The 22,289-nt window shown below is 38.4% G+C and overlaps 1 protein-coding gene across 2 annotated transcripts in view; it reads left to right on the top strand.

The window, feature by feature from the left end:
- The first annotated feature begins 7,814 nt into the window (after positions 1-7,814).
- ZBTB7B (zinc finger and BTB domain containing 7B) overlaps positions 7,815-22,289 on the top strand; it is a 127,806-nt gene continuing 113,331 nt past the window's right edge. Inside the window, exon 1 of one of the 2 annotated variants that reach the window (XM_053703521.1) lies at positions 7,815-8,026. The gene's annotated coding sequence lies outside the window, so the exon portion shown is untranslated. Of the gene's footprint in view, positions 8,027-21,443; positions 21,503-22,289 lie in introns of those variants that run through there. The other variant, XM_053703529.1, reaches the window with a different exon arrangement.

The following is a 22,289-nucleotide window of genomic DNA, read 5'->3' as shown; positions in this document are numbered from 1 at the left end:
GAGGGGTAGGTTTTCTATCTTTGTAAAAGCATTTTTCTATTTTGGTCCCTAGGTTCAGTTTTGGCAAGTTCACTATATAGCGCTTATACTCTATATTCTATTTAATTTCGGAAGGGCCTTGAGTTCAGTGTTATAAATGAAGGCTTTTCCCGTGGGCGTGAAGACAGAGTGTAAAAAGTATCTGGAAGGCCAGTGTGTAACCTGTTCTAACTTATCTGGCCTTATCTCACAGCAAGCCCATACGTTGCACTTAAAACATAGGCCCTACATACAAAGAACCATATCTTTTGAACTATATTAACATTTTAAACAGTATAACAATGCATAACAATAATTATAACTATAATTTCAACTTATCTGCTATGGTCACTGAATTTCTGATATACAGGCTTCTGTGTCCATTTAATGTCTCTGGGTCTTTCAGATCTTCAAAACCAATAACCTTCAGATGTATTTGCTCTAAAAGTCTGCTGTTGGATCAGCCGGGCACCTCCTCTTCTGCAGGTGGTGCGACCTTAGGCGTATCTTCTCTATCGGTGGGTAATAGCTGAGGAGGTCTGATCCTTGTACCCAATACTTGATTGAAGTTCTGCAGGTCTGTGACATTCCTGAAGACTGCTGTTTGATTGTCTCTGCTTGCTATTATACTCGTTGGGAACCCCCAACGATATGAGATTCGCTGGTCTTTAAGTACTGTGGTGATGTACCTCAGATCTCTCCTCTTCTGGAGCGTAGCCGGGCACAGATCTGTGAAGACATGGATTTCTGCTCTCTTGTACACTAGTGGGTGTCTTATTCTTGCGTTTTTGAGGACATCTTCTTTGTCTTTGTAGGATAATATCTTAATTATCACGTCCCTGGGTGGAGCCCTGGCAGGAGGCTTGGGACGGAGCGCTCTGTGGGCCCTCTCTATATGAATATCTGCAGCTGTTGGTGAGTTCTTTATGTACCTGATGAGGTCTTGTATATATTTATGTAGATCCGTTGGGCTCACAGACTCAGGTATACCTCGGAACCTTAAGTTGTTCCGTCTGCTCCTATTCTCCAAATCTTCAATCCGTTCATTGAGGTTTTGTACAATTACCTCCTGTGATTGAAGGAAGCTTGCCTGGTGTTGTAGCTCTGAGCACATTTTTTCTTGTTTTTCTTCGACCACATTGACTCTATGGTCCACTGCCTTTATATCTTTCTTAAGCTCAGAAAACATGAGTTTAACGTCTGCCATAGCTTCCTTAATGTCAGCTTTTGAGGAGAGGTGTCTGATATCGTCTTTGGTTACATATTTGCTTTGCTTAGGGTCCATGTTATGGGCTAAAGCTGCAGGTGATTTGCTTCTTCCTTCTTGCTGGCCTTTAGGAGCACCCGTTACAGCCTCAGGAGGTAGTAAGTAGCTTTCCATAAGAGATGGTTGTGGAGGGGGAGTGGGTGAGTTCTCTTTTATCTTCACGATTTATGGCTGTTGGAGAAGGCTCTTTATGTTGTAATAATAGGCCAGACTGAGACCTGTTTCTGGCCCTGGGCCAATGGAGTATTTGTTGGGTCATTTCAATTTGAGTTACTGGCTGCTTGTTTTCTCTGCCTTCCTTTCCCTTTCTCCTTCAGCTTTTCTCTTCTCCCTTTCTCTTTCCCCCCCTATCTGTCTCCTTATTATATTTGCTCTACTAATATAGCTGGAGTAGCCTGTGATCGTTTATGTTGGTAGGGAGTATCTTCTGGGGGAATGAGGCCCAGCAGAATATCACTATCACTCTTTTGCTTGTTGGTTCAAGCTAGCTTGCTGTCAGCTTTTCCATTTTTAATTAACCGTTATTTTTATTGCCTTTTTGTCTCCTTTATACCACTTCTCCCCCTCCCTCTTGATACCTGTATCCCCCTTCTAGCTCACTTCTTATATAATGTCTGGTCAGGGGTAGGTTATGCCAGATGTGTTATAACATGCAGCCAGCGTATGTGTAAGCATTAGAGTCCTGTATCAACTTATTTGTTTAAGGCCCAAGCCCCCAGGGAGCTCCTTCTATAGTGCCAGTAGTAGTGCTGCCCCAAGTTCTGCTATTGTGCTTGCCCCCTGTTATTCTATGCGCTCCATATCACTGTGTGATGGCGCTTCTCACCCTCCTACCTTCCTGCCTGCCGACTGCGATCCCACTCTCTGCCACTTACAGCACCTGGATCTCCTGTCTTGTGGTGCTTCTTTCTCCTCCAGGGATGGCGCGGCTATGGTGCCGATATGGTAGTCGGTGCAGCCCCGCCTCCCTGTATCAGTCGTTGCTCCCGGTCTGTTTCCCCCGTCGGACCGCTGCAGTATGGAGCGCTGATTAGTGAGGGGTGTAGCAGGATCGATCGTCACTCTCTTCCAGTGTAAGTCCGGTGGCCACGTGTTCAGGCCTACTCCGCTTCTTCTTCCATTGTCCGTTGTGGACTTAGACTCCCCGCTGCTTCTAACCTCCTTTGCTAATGTGTGGTAGGCATCTGGGCTGAACCGGGTCCACCTTCTCTCCTGTGCTCTCTCCTCACCGATGAGCAGTTTAGTTTATAGTTATATCTCAGCCCATGTGGTTTGCCGCTCCGTCAGATCTCGCCCACAATGATCATAAGGGGATTAATCTGGGTATTATTAAGACACTCTTCCTCATAATAAATCATGCTAATTAATAAATAAAAAAAAAAGAAATAATAACTATAATTAGTTGCACATAACTGGGATTTAGCACTTAGGTTATCAGAGATCTAGTTAGGTGCAGCCATCTTCCTGCGTGGCTAGTCTCCGCCCCCCTAACACTTTATTTTTATTTATTTATGTTGTGTTTAATGCAACTTTTTTTTTTGTAACCATAACCCTTTACGAGAGGACTTCAGTCGCACTAACACGACAAGTGCAAATTTAGTTTGTGCTTGTTTGGTTCGTGTTTACTTTCAACTTGTAATACATAAGCAAATTACTGCAGGTGCAATATTTTTATATCCCGCACACGCTAACAGCGTGCCACTTGCGATATAGCCCAGTGTAGCGTGCATTTTCCTTAGTGCGATTTTGCTCAGAGAATAGCGCACAACTGGTATTACAAGTAGATGGTAATAAATATATATATATATATAAATACAGGGAGTGCAGAATTATTAGGCAAATGAGTATTTTGACCACATCATCCTCTTTATGCATGTTGTCTTACTCCAAGCTGTATAGGCTCCAAAGCCTACTACCAATTAAGCATATTAGGTGATGTGCATCTCTGTAATGAGAAGGGGTGTGGTCTAATGACATCAACACCCTATATCAGGTGTGCATAATTATTAGGCAACTTCCTTTCCTTTGGCAAAATGGGTCAAAAGAAGGACTTAACAGGCTCAGAAAAGTCAAAAATAGTGAGATATCTTGCAGAGGGATGCAGCATTCTTAAAATTGCAAAGCTTCTGAAGCGTGATCATCGAACAATCAAGCGTTTCATTCAAAATAGTCAACAGGGTCGCAAGAAGTGTGTGGAAAAACCAAGGCGCAAAATAACTTCCCATGAACTGAGAAAAGTCAAGCGTGCAGCTGCCAAGATGCCACTTGCCACCAGTTTGGCCATATTTCAGAGCTGCAACATCACTGGAGTGCCCAAAAGCACAAGGTGTGCAATACTCAGAGACATGGCCAAGGTAAGAAAGGCTGAAAGACGACCACCACTGAACAAGACACACAAGCTGAAACGTCAAGACTGGGCCAACAAAATATCTCAAGACTAATTTTTCTAAGGTTTTATGGACTGATGAAATGAGAGTGAGTCCCGTGGCTGGATTGGTAAAGGGCAGAGAGCTCCAGTCTGACTCAGACGCCAGCAAGGTGGAGGTGGAGTACTGGTTTGGGCTGGTATCATCAAAGATGAGCTTGTGGGGCCTTTTCGGGTTGAGGATGGAGTCAAGCTCAACTCCCAGTCCTACTGCCAGTTTCTGGAAGACACCTTCTTCAAGCAGTGGTACAGGAAGAAGTCTGCATCCTGCAAGAAAAACATGATTTTCATGCAGGACAATGCTCCATCACACGCGTCCAAGTACTCCACAGCGTGGCTGGCAAGAAAGGGTATAAAAGAAGAAAATCTAATGACATGGCCTCCTTGTTCACCTGATCTGAACCCCATTGAGAACCTGTGGTCCATCATCAAATGTGAGATTTACAAGGAGGGAAAACAGTACACCTCTCTGAACAGTGTCTGGGAGGCTGTGGTTGCTGCTGCACGCAATGTTGATGGTGAACAGATCAAAACACTGACCGAATCCATGGATGGCAGGCTTTTGAGTGTCCTTGCAAAGAAAGGTGGCTATATTGGTCACTGATTTGTTTTTGTTTTGTTTTTGAATGTCAGAAATGTATATTTGTGAATGTTGAGATGTTATATTGGTTTCACTGGTAAAAATAAATAATTGAAATGGGTATATATTTGTTTTTTGTTAAGTTGCCTAATAATTATGCACAGTAATAGTCACCTGCACACACAGATATCCCCCTAAAATAGCTATACCTAAAAACAAACTAAAAACTACTTCCAAAACTATTCAGCTTTGATATTAATGAGTTTTTTGGGTTCATTGAGAACATGGTTGTTGTTCAATAATAAAATTAATCCTCAAAAATACAACTTGCCTAATAATTCTGCACTCCCTGTATATGTGAGTGTGGGTTTGTATGTAAGTGTATATATCTATGTGTGTAGTGCTTTAAATGTATATTGCAGTATAAAATTATACTTTAAAAGTAAGTGAAGAATTCCACTATTCGACTATCAGCTTGTGTGATAGCTAACATGAGTTTTTCAGTGCACCCCATTAGAAATATATTATGTGAGGGATGTTAGTGTGCCCTAGAGTTCCACACAATAACTAATATATTACTTTTAACTTACAATATGATCTCAAAAATAAAAACGCTATTGATTTTATGTGAGCGATGTTAGTAAACAATAGCGCTATTTTTGTGCTCCATTTGTAATCGGGCCCCTATATAGCTATACTATAATGCTCAAAAGATTTTAGAAGTGAGAATGCTGAAAGTGTCAACAGTTAGTAGTGGAATTTTTAAAAAACGCTGTGCAATTCAAGGGATATTCCAGCCAAAATTGGAAACCACATGGGGGCCTTTCGGTATTGAACAGAAGCAATTTTGTAGTATACACACATTAGCAAAAATGCTTCTAATAAAAGCTATAGCTGTATCAAAAGTGTATTTAAGTATGCACCGTGCACCAGCATTTGCTCAGAGAGCCTAAGGTGCTTGTACCATATGGTAATGACTCAATTTGTTAATTGCTGACATGATACAAGCCCCACTGATGATCTGAGCAGCTGCATTATTAAAAATGTGGGTGCAGTGACAATATCTAGCTATGCTTCACATGCACGTGCAGAGAAAAATGTTACCACTAAAACAGTGATACCTTTAACTAGAAGCATTTTTGCTAATACATGTAAATTGCAAGTATGTTTCTATTCAAAGATGTAATTAATCTATGTGCATTCAAATTTTGACTGGAATGTCCCTTTAATGCTTAAAGGAACATGGAAATCAAAACTAAACTTTCATGTTTTAGATAGAGCATGCAATTGTAGGAGACTTTTCAATTTACATCTGCCAACAGATTTCCTTTGCTCTCTTGGTATCCTTTGTTGAAAAGCATACCTAGGTAGGCTCAAGAATGCACTACTAGGAGGCGGAGCTAGCTGGTGATTGGTTGCTACACATATGCCTCTTGTTATGGGCTCAACCAAATTTTTCAGCCAGCTCCCATTAACGTATTACAGCTCTGGAGCTGACTTTAACTATGTGTTTAACACAGTTGCAGAGGTTAACACATAGCTATATGCAAGCAACAATTCAATAATAAAATGTTCTAACATATTATTAGTCAATTTGCTTTTTGCATTTGTATCCCTTTAAACACACTGACCAGTTTTAAATGTCAGTGTGGCCAAATATTTTCTGCTATTCTTATGAAAATGTAGCAACTCATATATTATTATTTTTTGCAAAAAAAAAGAGGTAAATGAAAGTTATTTAAATTTTAACTTTAGGAAAATGCATGTTTGTGAACCACTAACCCACCTTGTGATTAATTCCTTAAAGGGACATGAAACCCAAACATTTTCTTTCGTGACTTAGGTAGAACGTACCATTTTAAACAACTTTCCAATTTATTTCTATGATCAAATTTGCTTCATTCTCTTGATATCATTTGATGAAGGAGCAGCAATGCAATACTGGTTTCTAACTGAACACATGGGTGAGCCAATGACAACCGGTATATATATGCAGCCACCAATCAGCAGCTAGAACCTAGGTTCTTTGCTGCTCCTTAGCTTACTATGATAAACCTTTCAGCAAAGGATAACAAGAGAAGGAAGCAAGTTAAATAATAGAAGTAAATTGGAAAGTTGTTTAAAATTGCATGCTATGTCTGAATCATGAAAGAAAAAAAAAAATGTGTTTCATGTCCCTTTAAATGAACAGTCTAAACCAGAATTTTTATTGTTTGAAGATAGATATTCCCTTTATTAACCATAACCATATTCCCTTTATTTGCATAACCAACACAGCTATATTAATACACTTTTTACCTCTGCTATTACCTTGTAACTAAGCCTCTGCAGGCTTATATCAGTTATTTTGACAGTTATTTAGCCAATCAGTGCTGACTCATAAATAACCCCCACAGGAGTGAGCACAATGTTATCTACATGACACACATGAACTAGCACAATCTAACTGTGAAAACTGTCAAAATGCACTAAGAGGGAGTTCAACAGCCTAGAAATTAGCATATATAAATTAAGCTTTCCACAAAGAATACCAATAGAACAAAGCAAATTTGATGATAAAAGTAAATTGGATAGTTGTTTAAAATAACATGCCCTATTGGTATCATTAAAGTTTTGACTAGACTGCCCCTTTAATGGCTGGAAGGGACAACTCACAGTCATACGGTTTACAACATAGGTTAATTCAGGAAGCGATCATGGTCTATTAAAAAACTACTGCAGTTCATATTTATTATTTTCAGGCAAAACATTATTATTTTTATACTTTATAGCAGTGAATCGGTTGTTATCTGGGTAAAGAAGTTCGCGTGTGGGTTCGTTGTTGTGAACAGACCCATTCCGGAAACAAAAAGCTGCTGTTCCAAGAGCTGCACGAAATCCCGATCCTCAGACAGATAAAACCGAACTGTCGCGTAAATAAATATTACCACTTTTTTTAAAGGTAAAATTATCAGATATGAATCGTACGCATTTTGCATAGAGCTGTGGTACGTAACTTAAAGCAACCGACACAAAGACTGTTGCAAGCAATTGGCAACTGATTTATTAGTATCTGTGCCGGTAGCTATTAAGGTAATTAATCATTTTATTTTGAGGAGACGATATGCTCCAGTAATATTAGTCAATCTAACGAGAAGCAGTTATTGCAATGCCAATATTGTGCCACTCTTAAAAAACAAAATTACTGTAAGCTTCTAATAGCTGTACGGTGCCCACCAATTCTCAACTTCTAAGACGTTGCCACTTTAAGAAGAATGGCAGACAGCACGTCATTGCTCCCTGAAGAAGACGCCCATTCGGCTATGTGACAGCACTCTCTTCCAACAAGAACACGGCATTCCTAGTGCCCCGCCTCCGCCTTATCCAATGAACCTGTGGGTTGTTGTAGGGCACTTCCTGGTTGTCAGTTAAGGTGGCCCAGGAGGATGGGAGCGGGAGGGTGGAGCTAGTAAGGGGGAGGGGAGGGAGTAGCAACCTGTGGCAGGTGGGGAGGGTGGGGGGCGGCAGCCATTGGCTGTGCGGGGGCAGATAGGGGGGATCCAGGAAGTGACTGGCTGTTGGTTGGGTGTATCCAAGGAGGACAGGTGAGGGAGGGACACAGGACAGGTGTGACACACAGATAGAGCCCACCCAGGAGAGACAGGACAAGGAGCAACGAAGGAGGACAAGGACAGGTGTGACAGGTTAAGAAAGAGAGAAGAAACAGCAGACAGCCCACCTAGGACAGATACTGCAGGTGAGTTACAGTCTGGTGTCTACACTTACCTGCTGCCCCCACCCGTTAATGTTACCTGCACCCCTACATCTCACCTGCTACCCCCCCTCATCCCACTATCCCCAGCTTTTCCCTCTGCACATAGATCAACTTCTAACCCATCATCTATTATATGTCCTGTTGTCCATTATCCCATATATCCCCTGCTAATTCCCTCATTCCATATAATCCCTACAGACCCCTCATCCAATATCCCCTCCTGCACTATAATCCCATATGGCCTCTGCTGACCCCCCCCCCCCATCCATTTTAACCTCTAGCTCCTTACTAACAGTCTTATACATTGTGTTCCCCATATTATTGCTGACCCACATATATACACCTGCTGTTCTCCCATACTTTATAGTCTCTAATTCTAAATGAGATATATATATACATACCTGTTTTGGATGCCCTGCTTGTTTTGCATGTTTACTTCTGCATCCTGTATATCACATACTATCTCCCTCATCTTTTCATCTACTGATTCTTCATTCTGCATCTACCTTGCTTCCATGGCTGTTTCATATCCTTCAATTGTATAAATACCCCCCTTAATAATAAGTACTTGTTTTGCCCTTTCATGTCACCTAGTAAGATATCTATTCCCTGCTGCTCCTTAATGGCATTATGTGTTCTTATGGTCACACACTGCTTTTCTCTCATCTATAGCCCCTTTTGTCTAATAAATTACCACCATTTACTCTCCCTTACGTTTCACCTGCTGCTGCTCCCTTGTCACCTGCTGACCCTCTCTGCTGTCCTTGTGTCACCTTTGTTCCTGCAGTGTCATTCCTTATGTCATTCGTACCCCAGATATCTTGTTTTATAAACAAATGTCCCTTCTTCCCAGCTATATACCTGCCTTGTTTAATACGCATATAAACCCTGTATAATACATTATTTACACGTCTGGTGGCTCAGGTACAGGCAACACCTTTCATTTGCTGACTGTTGTATGTTTGTCCCCCAGGCTCCTGGTTGACGGTCCTCCCCCTCCAAGCAATGTTGCTCCTTGTTTTATGATTGTTGCTTACTGTGTCTGATTCAAGACTTTACCCTCATCCCCTCTTATCTCTTCCATATCATCTAAACACTTCACCCTCTCCTGTCTACCTCATCTATAATCTGCCCCCCCCTCTTCTATTACCACCTTCCTCCCCTTTAAATTCTTACTTGAATTTAATCTGAATATTCTGTATTCATTTTGCCAATATTTGAATTCTGTTCTCTAGGTATATGCATTTATATTCATTCCCACCCCCCCTAGAATTATAAAGTGATGACCGTAACATTTTGGGGCACTGCAATATTGTACAGAACCTGACATTTTAGTTTTAGTGGTTGGCTAACACAGGAGATGCTGACTGTAAAAAAATGTGTCATTGTGTTTGAGCTCTGTGAGCTGATGCAAACTCCCCTGAATCTTTGATTTCCACAAGGAATATCCCCCTTTATCACCTGTAGCTGCCATAAAGAGAGCTGCTGTATTGGGTGGGAGTCAGTTTGCATTTTAGATCTTGAATGTTTAATTAAAGATAGAAAAACAGGTAGAAGCAGTTTTATATTCATTTTCATGGGTCTTAGTGGTGGATGTCAGACCACTGGTTCTGGCAAGTAAAGAGTTAAGGAGGATCTCTGCCCCCCTCCCAAGTCCTTGCCCCTGTCACCTTTGCCTGCCTGCCCCTCCCTGCGCGGTTAAACCTGCTCACTAATCCCAGCTTTCCTTGCTGACGGCAGCATTGAAGGGGTCTGTAATTACTAAGGGAGCTGTGAAGGCTGCTTGGCCCACCTCCCCTTGTAAGCCTGAACCTGTGAAGACTGCACAAAATGCTATAATAGCTTAGGGCAGGAGCTGAAAATCCCGGGAGGCTGTTACTGGTTTAACAGTGATTTTTTTTTTTCCATGAATACATCCTCTTCATGGTACCTAAAAATCCTGATTGGTTTTGTATTAGGTATACGTATGTCTTATTGAATCTAATATAGTTACAGCAGGGACTGCTATTACATCTGTGTGACAGGTTTTGTGGAAGAAAAAATACTAGCCAGGCCTCACGCTTTGCAAAGGCAGCTCCTTGCTTGGTCATGTATTGGCCTTCAAAAATGGTTCTAAAAAGAAAGCATATGTTATAAAGCAAATGTGGATGCCCATGTATCTTTTGTCCTGTCTAGGAAATTATACTTTTGTTTTCTTTACCATCCTTCAGGGCTTTAAACATCCTGTGAACCACAGCTTAGTTATTTTACCCTAGCTCTTTTTTTTTTTAATTTTATTAGGAATACATCCATATTACAAAAATCCTTGCCTGTCTCCTACAAATATGTAACTGGTACTCCCTTTTTTTTTTCTTCTTCTGTGTGGCTACATCATTTTATGTCTTTGTAGCTGTCGTGAAGTTTGCTAATGTTAGAGGGCAACTGTCCTGGCATTGGTGGTTTTGCATGTTTGGAGTTATTTAAAGTTGAATTGTTGCATCAATAGAAATGTGTATGCCGTTATGTAATATTTTTAATTGTCTAAACCAGTGACAAATATTGATATATATTTTTGGATTAGTTTGCCTTGCCTGGAGGATAAGTATAAGTTGTTGTTTTATGGATCTAAGGTTGCATCTTTTTATACCATAAAACTGAAGTTAGCAGTGCTGCATGTGGCCCTAAAGAACTCACTGCTATCCTCATTATGTTCTATTAAGCTCACACTTGCACACATAGTTGATTTAAACTCTATTGTGTTGGTTCAATATAAGTTAAAACATGGTACAGGCTTTCCATTACTGCCATTAAAGGGACAATTGACCCTAAATGTTTTTCCCCAATGGTCCATTTTACATGCTGGAGCGTATTAAATTGTTTACAAATGGCTCATTTTACTTTTAAATCAGCATTTGAAATAGCCAATTTTGCGTACGGCATCCCTACCTACACTGAAAGTTCTATAATTAAGTATAGGCTATAGAAAAGCGGTGTTAACATAGCCAGCAGAAGAAATTACACTCACAGTTGGAGGTAGGAGAGAGAAGCAATAAAATGTTAATCTTCAATTGTTCTTTGTAAATATTGGGGGTTTGTATAGAGGCAGAGATAATATAAATAAGCGTGTGTACAGAAGGTGATAAAATAAGGAAATCTGATTTCCCTGCAAGCTCAACCCATTTTAATGGGTTGTTGTTTCAAAGAACAACACTTGCTATTTCCTATATAAAATAAACAGTAATAAGCCATTTTCCATAGTTGCTATACTCTGCAGCTGGTATAACAAATCATTGGAAAAACATTGAGGGGTAAACAATTACAGTAAACTATCTCTTTAATAATTAGACAGAATTAGTTTGGCATGTACAGGTTTGACTCCCATCACCGTATTTGTGTATATAATACATATCACAATAAATGCCTTTTCACCATGGTTTTACAGTGTTAGGTTATACTATAGACACCTATATAATATATCAATGTATGTTTATGTGATGTACATAGATTTCTTTTATACTCCTGTATACATAAGAGCAGTATCACAACCAAATGTCTGTATTTAAATGTACGTTTCTTTTTTGTCATCGGTGCATATTGTAGTTTAAGAGACCACTTAAACTGACAAGATATGTTGTGTGTTTGTTTATATAAAATTTAAATCTCACGTGTGGAAAAATCTCAATAGTTTACTAGTCAGGAGTTCAGAGTTACTAGCGCAGGGGGAAGACATTACTAATGATCATGATAGATCAACATATATTTTTTTTCTCAGACACTGCAATTTTCTACTTGGCTTACATCTTTCATAAGGATGTTGCAGTGTGGGCTGATAGCTGACTAGTCACTTTTAAAACTCTTAACAGAAGTTGTTGTGCTACTGAATATTACAGAACTGGGGTAGTTTTAACCCTTTAAGGACACCACTTTCAGTTTGCTCAATTGTTTTATGACGGAAAAATTCTGTCATATGTCCTTAAGAGGTTAAACTTATGGATGCAGGAAAGACTGTATTTGTGCAACATATATGTACACATTTGTGTGTTTTTTCTTAAAGGGACAGTTTACTCAATCCCCCCCCTTTAATTTGATCCCAATGATCCACTTTACCTGCTGGAGTGCATTCAATTGTTTACAAGTAGCTCCTTTACCCTTATATTGGCATTTGAAATAGTTGATTTAGCATGTGGTATCCCCACCTATGCTGAAAGTTTGTGGCCGCAGGTCCAAGCTATAGATAAGCTTTGTAAACACAACCATCAGAAGAAATTACACTCCCAGTGGGATATAGCAGAGATAAGGTAATACAATGTTGATTTTTCCATTGTTCTCTCCAAGTATTGCTGATTGGTTTACGGACAGATATAAGATAAAGAAGCAGGTATATGTACACAATGTGATAAATTAATGAGATCTGATTATACCTACAAGCTCAACCCATTTTATTAGGTTGTGGCTTCAAAACACAAAATCAGAGCTTTAATATACACAAAAAAACATAAAAAGCTAATTTTCATAAATGTTTTACTCTGCAGTTGGTAAAAAAAAAAAAAAAGCAATTGTAAACACATTAAGGGAAAAGGGATTTTACAGTATACAATTCCTTTAAGACCGTATTCATAAAGGGACATGAAACCAATTTATTCTTCTTCTTTAATGATTCATATAAAGCATGCGATTTTTAACACCTTTCCAATTTACTTCTATTATCAAATTTGCTTCATTCTCTTGATATCCTTTGTTAAAAAGCATATGTAAATAGGTCCAGAAGATGCTGATTTGTGGCTGCATATTGATGCCTTGTGTTATTGGCTCACCCATGTGCTATTCTATTTCTTCAACAAGGAAACCTAAAGAATTAAACATATTATATAATAGAATTAAATTGGAATGTTGTTTAAAAATGTATTCTCTATCTGCATCATAAAATAAGTTTTTTTTTTTTTCTATTTTATGTCCCTTTAAGTTAAAAATGGCTCACTGATCTTATCTTCTGACAGGTTTACGAAAGCTACTGGTCTGTGTTTTCACTTCAGCTTAACTATAACGAACATTCATTATTACTGAACCTATAATGGGAAGCTTTGTGTGTATGTCTGTATCAAGAGTTAATATCTCAGAAGCATGATCTGATCTCAAATTATTCTTATTGTTTGTGTCTTGGAACACAATCTTATGTTTATGAGGTATCTCTGAATTCTCTACCCAGTGTTTCTATACACTGCATGCTGTACTGTGCAATGCCATACACACTGTGTGCTTATACAGTTGCAGGGTCTGTCCCATCCTCCAGCTCTCAGATAAGGAAGTATCTGACAGTGCACATTATAGCTGAAGCCATTAGTCCTGTGACCTCTGTTTCACAATTCTACATTTGAGGCTTTGGCTGCAGAAATACCCTCACACTTCCCTATCCCTCAGACTGTAATATAATACTTGGGGCAGAGTCGAAAATGAAAGCTAAGGTGCAATTCCTGGTGAGTCTCCACCCTCCATCTCCTGAGCAGTTGGGAGATAATAGTCTGATTGGGTGGTATTGTGTGTTGGGGGTTACATAAGGCAGCTCAGTGGCGCTTGGTACATTTCCCAAGCTTTTAGTGATGTTTTCTTCTGTGTGTATATAGTGTTTGTGTTGCAGCACTTAATGCTTAATAAGGATGCATGAAGAACAACATTGTTATTGGGGTGATGCTGGCATCTGTGAGTACACTGTATGTATGTGGCATTGTAAAACTGTATATGACACAACCATGGTGTGTGCTCTCTGACCCGCCTCACACCAGCTTATTTTCTGCCACTCTTGTATGGCTGTCATTTGTATTCTAGGTTTCTCTATAAACTCCTCGTCACCAGCCCCTTACTGGCTCTTAAATACAGAAAGCAGAAGTGAGAAAACACCAACACATTGAAATAGAAATAAGAAGAATCCTGTGTTATACAGCACATATGCTAAAATGAATATATGTAGTGCACCCACAAACATCTGTGCTTAGGGCCTTGTTAAGCACTTTCACAGTATGGCTGTGCTGTCACATTGGTTTTATATTAGGCTGACCATATTGCCGCTTTAAGAAGGAACACATATGAAAAATACATATCTGAGGGTTCTTATACAAAACCATTTCTTTAAACAGCCCTGACATATGTGTTTTTCATATGTGGCCCTTTTTAAAGCGGCAATATGGTCAGCCTATTTTATATATTATAGAGCCTTCTCTAGAATGTCAGTTTGGCAGAGAATATGGTGTAACTGAACTACTACACGATGCACTGAAGTCGATTGTGAACTCTCATGGATATCAACTGGTTTAAAGAAATGCTAAACACCTCTTGCTTTTGTGTTAAAAAAAACATAAATAAATAAAAAATAAAAATTGTGCTTTTCTCATGCTCTGTAGAAAAACATAAAACCAAATACTCTAACATGCAAATGTTTTTTTGCGATTTGCAGCATTTTGAAAACCTAGGTTACAGATTTAAAGGGACACTGTACCCAAAAATTTTCTTTCGTGATTCACATTGAGCATGAAATTTTAAGCAACTTTCTAATTTACTCCTATTATCAAATTTTTTTTAATTCTCTTGGTATCTTTATTTGAAATGCAAGAATGTAAGTTTAGATGCCGGCCTATTTTTGGTGAACAACCTGGGTTATCCTTGCTGATTGGTGGATAAATTCATCCACCAATAAAAAAGTGCTGTCCAGAGTACTTAACCAAAAAAAATGCTTAGATGCCTTCTTTTTCAAATAAAGATAGAAAGAGAACGAAGAAAAATTGATAATAGGAGTAAATTAGAAAGTTGCTTAAAATTGCATGCTCTTTCTGAATTACAAAAGAAAAAAATTGGGTACAGTGTCCCTTTAACTTTTTGACCTGCTAGGAAACATGGGACAAAGCACAATTTTTACATATAACAAGAGTTGTTTAAATTCCCTTTAAAAACTCTACATTTTAATGTTTATTCAAGGACATTTTTATCTTTTACAATACTCCCTTTTTTTTTTTTTTTTTTTTTTTTTTTTTAAATAAATATTCATTACCGGTATTTATTTTCCTTGCTTTATTGAAAGATACTTTTTTAAATTCACTCCTTTTTTCAAATGTACTTTTTCTTGTAAAAAATAAAATAAAAAATAGAATATGTGCATATCCAACGCTACTGAGAGTTGGCAAATTATTGGTGGCTACACACAATTCTCTCGTGGCACGTCAGATATTTTCAGCTAACTCCCAGTAGTGCATATCTGCACTGGAGCGGACTTTAACTATGTGTTTTCCTTTGCAGGGGTTAAACACAGTTATGCAATGAATAGCTCTATAATTTAAAAATTTAAGAAACTTTAATGTGAATATGCTAGTTATTATACGAACAATAGAGATATTCAATGAGGTATATGCAACATTTACCATCACTTTAAGAGGGCTCTTTTGAGTTGTGGCCATTTTTATTTGCTTATCAGAATTCCCCAGAGCACATACTTTTTTTTTTTTTTTTTTAGTTTTTTCCTTAGGGGCCCCACAAACTAGTGCAGAGGGCCACGTGTGACATGGGCTGCCAGTTGCATTTTCTTTGTGCACTCATATCTCTTTCAATTGTTTAAGACTGCATTGCAAATTAAAGGTTTTAAAAGGAACTTTAAATTCATAGCACGTAACTGCCTTACGCATATGCAGCTAAATACGTTATTAGGATACAATGTGACTTATAGGGACAGTCTAGTCACAATTTAAACTTTCATGATTCAGATAGACCAAGGTTGGATCATATGCTAATTTCTAAGCCCTTAAAGGCCATCTCTTAACTCGGTACATTTTTATAGTTTTTCACAGCTAGGCAGTACTAGTTCATGTGTGTGTGATATAGATAACATTGTTCTTACTCCTGTGGATTTACCTAGGAGTCACTACTGATTATCTAAAATGCATGTCTGTTAAAATAACTGAAATAAGGGGGCAGTCTGCAGAGGCTTAGATACAAGGTAATCACTGGGGTAAAAAGTGTATTAATATAACTGTGTTGGTTATGCAAAACTGGGGAAATGGTAATAAAGGGATTATCTATTTTTTTTTTTTTTTTAAACCATAAAATTCTGAAGTAAACTGTCCCTTTTTTAAATTACATCCTCATGCATATGTTCTATAGGCTTATTCTGTTTATAACACTGTTAACCAAGACTTGAATATAATAGCATCCGTTTTTTTTTCCCCCTTTAAATCTCCCCTTAAAAGGTCATAAAACCATCTTTTTTTCTTTCATGATTCAGAGAGAGCATACAATTTTAAACATCTTTTTAATTTATTTCTAATATCAAATGTGCTTCATTCTTTTGGTATCCTTTGTTGAACAAGCAGCAATGTACTAGCTGAACAAATCAGTTGAGCCACTAACGAGGCATATATGCGCAGCCACCAATAAGCTATAGTACATTGCTTCTCCTGAGTCTATATATGTATTCTATTCAACAAAGGATACCAAAAGAACAAAGCAAATGATCTAATTGTTGTAAACTGGAAAGTAGTTTAAAGGGATAGAAAGTAAAAAAATGAGTGTGCTTGGGAGCATTACAATTTTGAAATAGAAACATTTTTGCAATATACTTCCATTAACAAAAATGCTTCTAGTAAAAGCGATTACTGTTTTTCAGTGGCATATGCACATATGCTGTGAGGACCTGTGCACCAGTATTCAAACACCATGCTTGCTCAGAGAGCTAACAGTGGTGTGTATTGCATCTGTGACAACTTCATTTGTGTCATAAAAGCACTGAATGTTTTGAATACTGGTGCACGGGTCCTCACAGCATATGTGCATATGCAGCTGAAAAAACAATTATAATTTTTACTAATGCGAGTATATTCCAAAAATTGCTTCTATTTCAAATTGAAATGCACCCATACACATTAAAAATCTTGACCTTAAAATCCATTTAAATACAGCAGAATTGCATAGTCCTCAAATGCACACTCAAAAAACAATGCTATAACATTTTACTGTGAATCTGAAATAATTAGTAGTTTTTTATTTTCTGAGAAATGATAAAGATTGCTTAATTTTCACTGCCTGCTGTATCATATGACAGCCATCAGCTTATTACATAATCATATACTTATACACGCTGAGCTCTTGCACATGCTCAGTAGGAGTTGGAACCTCAGAAAGTATGCATATATAGAAAGCCTGAGAACAAATTGATAATTGAAGTAAATTGGAAAGTTGTTTTAAAATTGCATGTTCTACCTGAATCAAAGTTTAATGTTCACTTTTGTGTCCCTTCAAAATTGCATGTCCTGTCTCCAACTCAGAATTTTTTTTTTCTTTTCTTTTTTTGTTCCTTCAACACTTGTAGTATTTGTTTCCCCTAGGAGATAAAGGGTCCTATTTGATTGAAACCTATCTTCCCATGGAGAGAAATAACACAATCTTTGTTTTTGTTTTTTTAATTTTTAGACCTTTTATATTGTAATTTACATATAGAATCCTGCATAGTGACGTAAACGTTTCTGAAGGTAAAATTTGTGTTTGTAAAGTTCTTTGAGGGATCTCGCTGTACTGACGAGACTTTAGATCATCTCAGTGGAGAGCTTTAGATTGCAGGTTATAGTGCTTGATAACTGTATTTATGGCTACCTCATTTATTAGATAACATACAAGCGGAATCAGAATGATACGGTTTGTAAAAAAAAAGTTTTCTGTCTTCATATACATTAGGTAGTTATACATTTTGAAAGAATTATCCATGTTTATAGTGCTGTGGAATCTGTTGGCACTCTACAAATAACAAATAATAATAATATTGGCCTATGTAAAAAAAAATCCCTTTAGGTTGGTTGTTTTTTTGGTCCTCTGCTTGTTTAACCATATTTGATTATTACGTGCATAAATCTGGTCATAACGATTTCATACTGATTGAAATTTCTTAAACTGAGCCAAAAGTCACCAACGTTGCATTTTTTTTCTTCTTCTCTCAAAGCCTTCTCTTGGAATTAGGGGCCAAGATATCCAAAATGGCTGTTGTCTGTCAAGTCTTTGCAATGCAGAACACCTCACAGGCAGGGTGGCTCCCGGTCTGATCAGATAAAGCCCCTGTCTTCCACCCCCTACTTAGGTCCAGCTCTCTTTGCCTCTTGAGATTTTCTGGTGCCTAAAATCCCCTTGTGCGTCGTCATCTGTCAGGGTGTTTCCCTCTGTTCACCCATGTGTCTGTGATACCGGTTTGTCTGGTGAATAAAATGAAGCACAATAGAGGAGAAACAAGAAGCTGATGACACTTTGTTATTAGCCCCCTCAGTTTAGTCTACCTGGCCTTTTAAAGTGTCTTCCTATGCACAAGACCCTATATCTTCTTTATTTCTGGTCTGTTACTGTGGGCATTTTCTATGGTTTCCTTTGTGGTACGAAGTCTCTAGTGATTTACAGGGACATTGTGTATATCCCAATAAAATGCTAATAATGTATAGTAAAAAATCTAACTGATGCAGAGAGGATGGTGTGTATCCTTCTTCTTGCAGGTCATTGAACCCTGACCCTACATTCTCCAGAGGTAGACAAACCTGTTAAAAAACCAAAAAAAAACCCAAACAATTAGGAGCCAGACAGCAATATTGTAAAAAGATATGTGGAGAATAATCCAACAAATTAGGAGCTATGGGTAACATTTTAGGAGCAGTGGCTCCCTGGCTACTGGGTTTGTCGAGCCCTGCTATATAATCATTAGAGGAGCCCATTTCTGTCTTTCCATTGATTGCCATATGATATAAACGACACCTTTAAAAGCCCCTTGAGTATGTACTGTGTTCCTGAACAAAATGAGAGCTTAAAGGGACATAAAGTCACTATTTCATTTTTGTGTTTCAGATAGAACATACAATATTAAGATACTTTTCAATATAATTCTATTTATTTATATATATATATATATATATATATATATATATATATATATATATATAATTTTTTTTTTTCCGGTTCTTTATGGTATTCTTTGTTGAAAATCAAACTTAGGTTTGATAAGGAGTAGCAATGCAGTACTGGGAGCTAGCTGGTGATTGGCCACTGAATGTGTTAAACTAGGTCCCATTAGTGCAACAATGCTTCTGTAGCTGATTTTAACTTTAGAGTGGTTAAACACATAGCATTTTATTATTGCTCTACTATTTGCATATGACTAACACAGCATTGTTTGACACTTGTTTTTCCCTTTTAAATGGTTTTAAAACCTTTATTTTGTATGTAGCCTTTTCAGTGCAGTGTTTAATTGTTGACAAATGTTATTCGTATGTAGAAAATAAATGTCTCAGATTTGTGTCACATGTTTATTATCAGCTGTTTTTATAAATATTTATCTTATCGCTGTGGCTTTTTTTTTTTTAGTATGTAACTTTTGTATTTTGTATTGCACTGCTGCTGTGCTCAAGTCCAGGAGATTCTGGTCCAGCCTGGGAGTCCTGCTGGGGAGATACTAGAAGAGGCTGTGAGGCAATAGATGATGAAACAGAGCAGAAATCCTTTAATGCTGGGAGATGCTGTCATCAGGCAGGGGCCTGGGGACCTCCCTCCACCTGCCTCCCCTGTGCAATCTACACAATTGTTGCATGAGGTCCCCCGCTCATTTCACCCAAGGGGCATCTTTCACCTCTCACCCCACTGCTGGTGAACCTCTTGGTCAGAGAGGACGGCCCCATGCAATGGTACTCCTGCTGCTGCATAAAAATGCTTTCATCCGTCTCGGTTCTTTTTATTTTACTGATTATTGTCCCCTGCAAATCAATTGCAACCCACATTTTCCAATTTACCATTGTGCTTGTTGCACTTCCAAAAAAAAAGGGGTTTGACCCCCCCCCCCCGTAAGATACCAGACAAAAAAACTTTGCATCACGTAACTTCTAAGTAATGTTTTCAGTTAATATTCCATGGGCTATTTAAGTGGATGTTGCATGAAAAGGGCATGCCTGTCAAGAAAAAGTAGGTTTAGTCAACATAATAACAAAAATGTGTGTGTTTTTTTTTTATATATATATATATATATATATATATATACACACACACACGTTTTTGTTCTTATGTTGACTAAACCTACTTTTTCTTGACAGGCTTATTGAGACTTGTCAGTGTGAGAAACTAGGATAACTATGTTTTGTATATAAATTCTAGCTGTTCTTATATATTCATGTATACTTAGCCTGGATATGGAGATAAGAATCATTTATTGGGTCATCAGCAATCAGGTCGTTGGCCAGGTACTTCCTCTTGGGGGTGACGTACCCCGATCCTTCCAGTCTGACCTCATTCCCCTGCACTGCGTGTTCTGACCTGGATCCCATCGCAGCCCATCCCTAAATAGCTTTCCTTCCGCCCTGCCCGTAAACCCTTACACTCATGGGGTGCCAATCCCAAGAGCTTGCTCTCCCTCTTTCTCAGTGGTATTACCTGCTCTGAGATGGCTGCTTCTTCAAAAGCATTTAGCTCCTGTATGGTATATTTATAACCTTTATCATTACCTTCATTTGCTGTGACACATTCTAATGATATTTTAGTTAAATCCTCTTTCTTTTAATGTTGGCCAGTACAGAAACATTTCACAAATGTAACTAGTCATAACTCTGAATTTTATTTATTTTATTTCTTATTCAAAATGATGGAAACAATGTATTAGATATTATTCTAATAGAACCGTTAACGCCAGCTTGTGGCATATTGTCAGTTTGTTGAAATAGTTAAATATATTTAGACACCACAGCACTATAATAAGGTACATCATTTATAGTGCTGGCGGCAGGCTTAATGGGGGTTTGTTCTTTTTCATTTGGCCACTTTTATGGTGATGAACAATACAACATAAAAGGAACCTTTTTAATGGTTTTGCTTATAGGCAATATCTATACTTATACCTGGCTGTAATATGTACAAAAGGGTTTTTTTTTTTTTGCTTTTACTCATATTAAAATGATTCCAGGGTCATTTAGCTTCAGGGTTTTCACACATGAGTATTCATGTAGCCAAGTGACTTTGCATCACCTGCAAATCTGGGACTGTTGGCAACCACTGTATATTTTTACACTTGGTGCTCTTGGATAAAATACATGCGCATCTCTCTTTATCCTGCTGGCTCAGGGTCTGCCTTCCACAGGTGCTAAATGAACTAGTACAGCTCTTTATTACTTGTATAATAAGAACGTGCATACAGTAAGTATTTGGCAGTTGGTGTGTGGAGGTCAGCAGTGTGGGGGCTGGTGCTGGGGAGGGGCAGTTGCCCACCTGGCCTATTTATCAGCACGGCCCTGCAGGGATTTGTGGCAGCATAAGAACCTGTCTGTTTGGTGAGGTGGGTGCGGTCTGAGTGCTCTGACTGCTGTTGGGTGGAGCAGAGATTTTTATTCATCTGACAGCAACCTCACCTGGTTAACTCTTTCCCTGCCATGTAGGACAAAGCAATGAATCGACAGAGATGCGGCTATCTATTAGGAGTGGAAAACAAATATTGTAAGGCTGAAGTAAGGTTTTGGTTTTTTTTTCTGATGTGCATAGAAGGATTTAACAAGTAAATATAGCAGTAGCATTTTTGAATGTAATGAAGAGCAATGTGGCACTGTGTATAGCAGGATTATAACAATAATGTTTGGTATTAGAGTGAATTTTGAAGGTTGTAATAAAATCCTTGAAGGATCAGAGACTTTAGCAGGGGCCATACAGCCTTTCATGAGTGGTGAAATTACTAATATTATTTGACATACTATATTTATGTATAAACAACTTGCTTCTACATGCACTGGTATCTATCTGTGTACTTAAAGGGTACATAGTAGTATAAATGTTATGGCACTAATTCCTGCTTCTGCGGTTATCTACGTTACCACTTCTGAGAAGGACACAGCCACTAACAAGGACTATGTACACTTGCCACTTCTGTTTGGGCCACTGGCTATATCCAGCTCAAGTCTAATAATTATGCTAACACAGTAGAGCATTTTTGTGTGCGGTTATGTTCCTTTTAAAGAAATATATTGGAATCAGTGGCACCTCCAGTTCTCAATTGTCAACAGCCATAAAATCACAACGTAGTCCTTTTTGTACATGATCTTTGCTCTTATGGTATAGGGAAAGTTGTAAGGGGGAGGGGTATTAACCCCTTCTTACTGCACCACCTGCCATTTGTGTAAAAAGGTGAAATGGCAAGGGAGAAGCGTTGCACGTTGTTGGCTGTGTGTGGTGACGTTCAGCACAATGAGGAAGTGCCCAGAGGCAACGACACTTCCTTATTGATAATACG

Source organism: Bombina bombina, chromosome 1 (assembly GCF_027579735.1).
Source record: "Bombina bombina isolate aBomBom1 chromosome 1, aBomBom1.pri, whole genome shotgun sequence".
Lineage (NCBI taxonomy): Eukaryota > Metazoa > Chordata > Amphibia > Anura > Bombinatoridae > Bombina > Bombina bombina.
Note: the sequence above shows the minus strand (reverse complement) of the source record. Positions and strands in the feature narration are given on the sequence as shown.